The sequence below is a fragment of the Callospermophilus lateralis genome, chromosome 15 (assembly GCF_048772815.1).
Source record: "Callospermophilus lateralis isolate mCalLat2 chromosome 15, mCalLat2.hap1, whole genome shotgun sequence".
NCBI lineage: Eukaryota > Metazoa > Chordata > Mammalia > Rodentia > Sciuridae > Callospermophilus > Callospermophilus lateralis.
This window is the reverse complement of record NC_135319.1, coordinates 4430115-4436139: the sequence shown is the minus strand read 5'-3', so window position 1 is coordinate 4436139 and position 6025 is coordinate 4430115. Positions and strand designations below refer to the sequence as shown.

At 36.6% G+C, this 6025-nt stretch overlaps 1 pseudogene; it reads left to right on the top strand.

Moving 5' to 3' along the window:
* The first annotated feature begins 948 nt into the window (after positions 1-948).
* Positions 949-2342, top strand: LOC143386068 (eukaryotic translation initiation factor 5 pseudogene; annotated as a pseudogene).
* Positions 2343-6025: the final 3683 nt, after the last annotated feature.

Here is a 6025-nt window from a genome sequence, read left to right as displayed (position 1 = left end):
GTTATATTATTTACACAAAGTATGATCTATTCATGCATTATCTGCATATTCATAGACACAGGGTACACCTATTTGTACCCTGAATACTAATTTATACGTCTACAAAATATTGCTACAGAAATGGTGAAAGAAATACTCATGTCACCTTATCTACATATACATTTTTTCACAATAATATTCTGGATACAAAATGCAAAGGTCACACTTATGATTTTACCAAAGCCTAAATGGAAAGTGAGCATGGATTAATGAAAACATTCATGTCCTGGTTACCTAATGCTCTCAAAGATCAATCCAATTTGTGACAACATATTTGTTTCTTCCTAAGATTATACATTCAAACTCAACCCGTTTGAAAATATCAAACAAATTACACACTTTATACTTTTGCTGATTTCCTAATGTCTCTATTTATATCTGCTTTCCTACATATTTTCCACAATTCATTATTGTGACTGACTCTTCACATGTGCTGACATTTACATTCACTCTCTACCCGAAACCCTATTTGTAAAGAACTTTTGGTAGTCAGAGGGAGAACATTCCAGAGGTTGCCAGGCTAGATGCTGCCAGTGTGGACACGGACGTCGCTGGGACAGCCCTTTCCGCTGCTCGGCGGCGGCACCTGCCCGGCTGCCCTCCGCTCGCCAGCCCCGCCACTCTGGACCCGGTTTCCAGCGCCTCTTCCTCCCAGTCCCGGGCGAGCCGCGTTGGGTTTTTGTCTTTATTTGACGAAAACGAGCTGTTGCGCAGCCATTGGTACCTGTATTGGGGAAACATAGCGTACAAGCAAGGAGCTTACAGCCTCAGCGGCGAAAATTTTTTCATGTCAGAGATCGAGAACTCTTGCAGTCGTTTATGTCATCCCTTCTTCTCCAGACAGAAGATACCAAAAAGTGGCAATCAAAGATCTCTTCATCTTATTGATAAAGCCACTAATAAGCCAAAATGTCTGTCAACGTCAACCGCAGCATGTCAGACCAGTTCTATGGCTACAAGATGCCCCGTCTGATTGCCAAGGTTGAGGGCAAAGGAAATGGAATCAAGACAGTTATAGTCAACATAGTTGACGTTGCAAAGGCGCTTAATCAGCCTCCAACATATCCCACCAAATATTTTGGTTGTGAGCTGGGAGCACAGACCCAGTTTGATGTTAAGAATGACCGTTACATTGTCAATGGATCTCATGAGGAGAATAAGCTGCAAGACATGTTGGATGGATTCATTAAAAAATTTGTTCTCTGTCCTGAGTGTGAGAATCCTGAAACAGAACTGCATGTCAATCCAAAGAAGCAAACAATAGGTAATTCTTGTAAACCCTGTGGCTACCGAGGCATGCTTGACACACATCATAAACTCTGCACATTTATTCTCAAAAACCCACCTGAGAATAGTGACAGTGGTCCAGGAAAGAAAGAAAAGGAAAAGAAAATAGAAAGGGCAAAGACAAGGAAAATGGTTCTGTATCCAGCAGTGAGACACCACCACCACCACCACCAAATGAAATCAGTCCTCCTCCACATGCTGTGGAAGAAGTGGAGGATGATGATTGGGGAGAGGATTCAACTGAAGAAGCTCAGAGGCGTAGAACGGATGAAATTAGTGACCACGCAAAAGTTCTGACACTCAGTGATGATTTGGAAAGAACTGTAGAAGAGCGTGTCAATATTCTGTTTGATTTTGTTAAGAAAAAAAAGAAGAGGGTATCATTTGACTCATCAGACAAAGAAATTGTCGCAGAAGCAGAAAGGCTGGATGTAAAAGCCATGGGCCCTCTTGTTCTAACTGAAGTTCTTTTTAATGAGAAAATTAGAGAACAGATTAAGAAATACAGGTGCCATTTCTTATGATTTTGTCACAATAACAAAAAAGCTCAACGATACCTTCTTCATGGTTTAGAGTGTGTAGTGGCAATGCATCAAGCTCAGCTCCTCTCTAAGATTCCACATATCTTGAAGGAAATGTATGATGCAGACCTTTTAGAAGAGGAGGTCATCATCAGCTGGTCGGAAAAGGCCTCTAAGAAATATGTATCAAAAGAACTTGCTAAAGAGATTCGTGTCAAAGCAGAACCATTTATAAAGTGGTTGAAGGAAGCAGAGGAAGAATCTTCTGGTGGTGAAGAAGAAGATGAAGATGAGAACATTGAGGTGGTGTACTCAAAGACTGCCAGTGTACTGAAAGTTGAAACTGTGAAGTCTGACAACAAGGATGATGATATTTATATTGACGCCATTTAAAAGAATGGATGCAACCTAGCTTAACAGTGTAATGCTGCAAATTTTTCTCCATTATCAGCCAGAAGTGCAACATGTATGTGTAAAAGCTAAAATGGCTTAACATCATGCTACACTTTAATACTAACAATATATTACTGTGAGTGGTCTGTAATTAGCCAAATGAGACATCTAGGAAGTCCATACACACATCAGTGAGCAAATGTAGTTTGCTTATTTATAGCATGTTTCTTTTGGAAAAACTAGTGGTGGACACATTTGGATCACATTTATACAGTTATAAAAATAAAGATTTGATTTTGGTCATTCTTCAGATTTTGGACTCTGAATGACTTAGCTAAAGTAATTGGCTCCTTTTAAAAACTGGTGCCATCATTTAACCTGACATGGTCCTTGGAGCCTGGTACATTTTGTTAGGTGCTGAGACCATTCAGGGGTTTTCAGCAGAATGTAAACAAACTTGTTTGTAATGATCTTACTGAGCTGTTAAATCTAGTACTTTTTAATTTTTTTAGTCCCTCGAATTGGCATCTGTAATTTTTTTGTGCTGAGGTAGACTGATAATCAAATGACAGTGCAACATCTTATTGAGAAATAAAAATAATCTGAGTGTTCTATAAATAATTTTAAGAACTAGTTTTGAAGTTTGGAGTTGTGATTTTTCAGTTCATGTACACTAGCCCCAAATTTTAGTCTTTGGAGTCATGTGCATTGCACGTTGGATGAGCCAGGGAAAAATTATTAAATTAACAAATAAGTATTTTAATGTGTATGTAGTGGTTGCTTTGTACCAAGAGAAAACTCAACTTTGAGGTGTGATTAAATAATAAATTCTTATTTTATTTGGGGGAAACAGGGAAAGGTGCATTTAATATCTAACAAGAACTCAGCAGTTTTTCAGCTTTTACCCTTAAGATTTAAATTATAATTTCTAAATGTTGAGACATTATATCTTGTGTTCAGTATGTCGTGCACCCCCCAAAAAAAGAAAAAAAATATTGTGGTTTATTCAATGCCTTTTACATTTGGACATGTAGCTTATGCTGTTTTAGATTTTGGTTATTGCCTTGCCGAAAAAGTGTTGCTATATTTCAAACTGGATTTTTTCCAAAAAAAAGTCTTATTTAAAAAAGAAACAAGTTAAAGGCATATTTCTACACCTTTCTCACCACTGGACAGATCTTCCAAACAAAAGTTGAATAAGGAAACTATAGAACTCAATAACATAATTAATAACCTAGACTTAATTGACATATATAGAATATACCACCCAAGATCAAGCAGTTACACCTTTTTCTCAGCGGCACATGGATCCTTCTCAAAAATAGATCATATATTATGTCACAGGGCAACTCTTAGACAATATAAAGGAGTAGAGATAATTCCATGCATCTTATCTGATCATAATGGAATGAAATTGAAAATCAACGATAAAAGAAGGAAGGAAAAATCATGCATCACTTGGAGAATAAACAATAGGTTACTGAATGATCAATGGGTTATAGAAGACATCAAGGAGGAAATTAAAAAATTCATAGAGATAAATGAAAACACAGACACAACATATCGGAATCTATGAGACACATTGACAGCAGTTCTAAGAGGAAAATTTATTGTTGGAGTTCATTCCTTAAGAAAAGAAAAAACCAACAAATAAATGATCTAATACTTCAACTCAAAATCCTAGAAAAAGTAGAGCAAAACAACAGCAAAAGAAGTAGAAGACAAGAAATAATTAAAATCAGAGCTGAAATTAATGAAATCTAAACAAAAGAAACAATTGAAAAAATTGACAAAACTAAAAGTTGGTTCTTTGAAAAAATAAATAAAATCGACAGACCCTTAGCCATGCTAACGAAGAGAAGAAGCGAGAGAACTCAAATTACTAGCATACGGGATGAAAAAGGCAATATCACAACAGACACTTCAGAAATACAGAAGATTATCAGAAATTATTTTGAATCCTTATACTCCAATAAAATAGAAGATAGTGAAGGCATCAATAAATTTCTTAAGTCATATGATTTGCCCAGATTGAGTCAGGAGGATATTGACAACCTAAACAGACCAATATCAATTGAGGAAATAGAAGAAACCATCAAAAGATTACCAACTAAGAAAAGCCCAGGACCGGATGGGTATACAGCAGAGTTTTACAAAACCTTTAAAGAGGAACTAATACCAATACTTTTCAAGCTATTTCAGGAAATAGAAAAAGAGGGAGAACTTCCAAATTCATTCTATGAGGCCAACATCACCCTGATTCCTAAACCAGACAAAGACACTTCAAAGAAAAAAAAACTACAGACCAATATCTCTAATGAACCTAGATGCAAAAATCCTCAATAAACTTCTGGCAAACCGGAAACAAAAACATATCAAAAAAATTGTGCACCATTATCAGGTAGGATTTATCCCTGGGATGCAAGGTTGGTTCAATATACGGAAATCAACAAGTGTTATTTACCACATCAATAGGCTTAAAAATAAGAACCATATGATCATCTCGATAGATGCAGAAAAAGCATTCGTCAAAGTACAGCATCCCTTTATGTTCAAAACTCTAGAAAAACTAGGGATAACAGGAACATACCTCAATATTGTAAAAGCAATCTATGCTAAGCCTCAGACTAGCATCATTCTGAATGGAGAAAAACTGAAGGCATTTCCTCTAAAATCTGGAACAAGACAGGGATGCCCTCTCTCACCACTTCTGTTCAACATAGTTCTCGAATCACTGGCCAGAGCAATTAGACAGACGAAAGAAATTAAAGGCATAAAAATAGGAAAAGAAGAACTCAAATTATCACTATTTGCAGATGACATGATTCTATACCTAGCAGACCCAAAAGGGTCTACAAAGAAACTATTAGAGCTAATAAATGAATTCAGCAAAGTGGCAAGATATAAAATAAACACGCATAAATCAAAGGCATTCCTGTATATCAGCGACAAATCCTCTGAAATGGAAATGAGGACAACCACCCCATTCACAATATCCTCAAAAAAAAAAAAAAAATACTTGGGAATCAACGTAACAAAACAGGTGAAAGACTTATACAATGAAAACTACAGAACCCTAAAGAGAGAAATAGAAGAAGATCTTAGAAGATGGAAAAATATACCCTGTTCATGGATAGGTAGAACTAACATCATCAAAATGGCGATATTACCAAAAGTTCTCTATAGGTTTAATGCATTGCCAATCAAAATCCCAACGGCATTTCTTGTAGAAATAGAGAAAGCAATCATGAAATTCATATGGAAAAATAAAAGACCCAGAATAGCAAAAACAATGCTAAGCAGGAAGTGTGAATCAGGCGGTATAGGTATACCAGACTTCAAACTATACTACAGAGCAATAGTAACAAAAACAGCATGGTACTGGTACCAAAACAGGCGGGTGGACCAATGGTACAAAATAGAGGACACAGAAACCAATCCACAAAACTACAACTATCTTATATTCGATAAAGGGGCTAAAGCATGCAATGGAGGAAGGATAGCATCTTCAACAAATGGTGTTGGGAAAACTGGAAATCCATATGCAACAAAATGAAACTGAATCTCTTTCTCTCGCCATGCACAAAAGTTAACTGAAAGTAGATCAAGGAACTTGATATCAAATCAGAGACATGGCGTCTGATAGAAGAAAAAGTTGGCTATGATCTACATACTGTGGGGTCGGGCTCCAAATTCCTCAATAGGACACCCACAGCACAACAGTTAATAACTAGAATCAACAAATGGGACTTACTCAAACTAAAAAGTTTTTTCTCAGCAAAAGA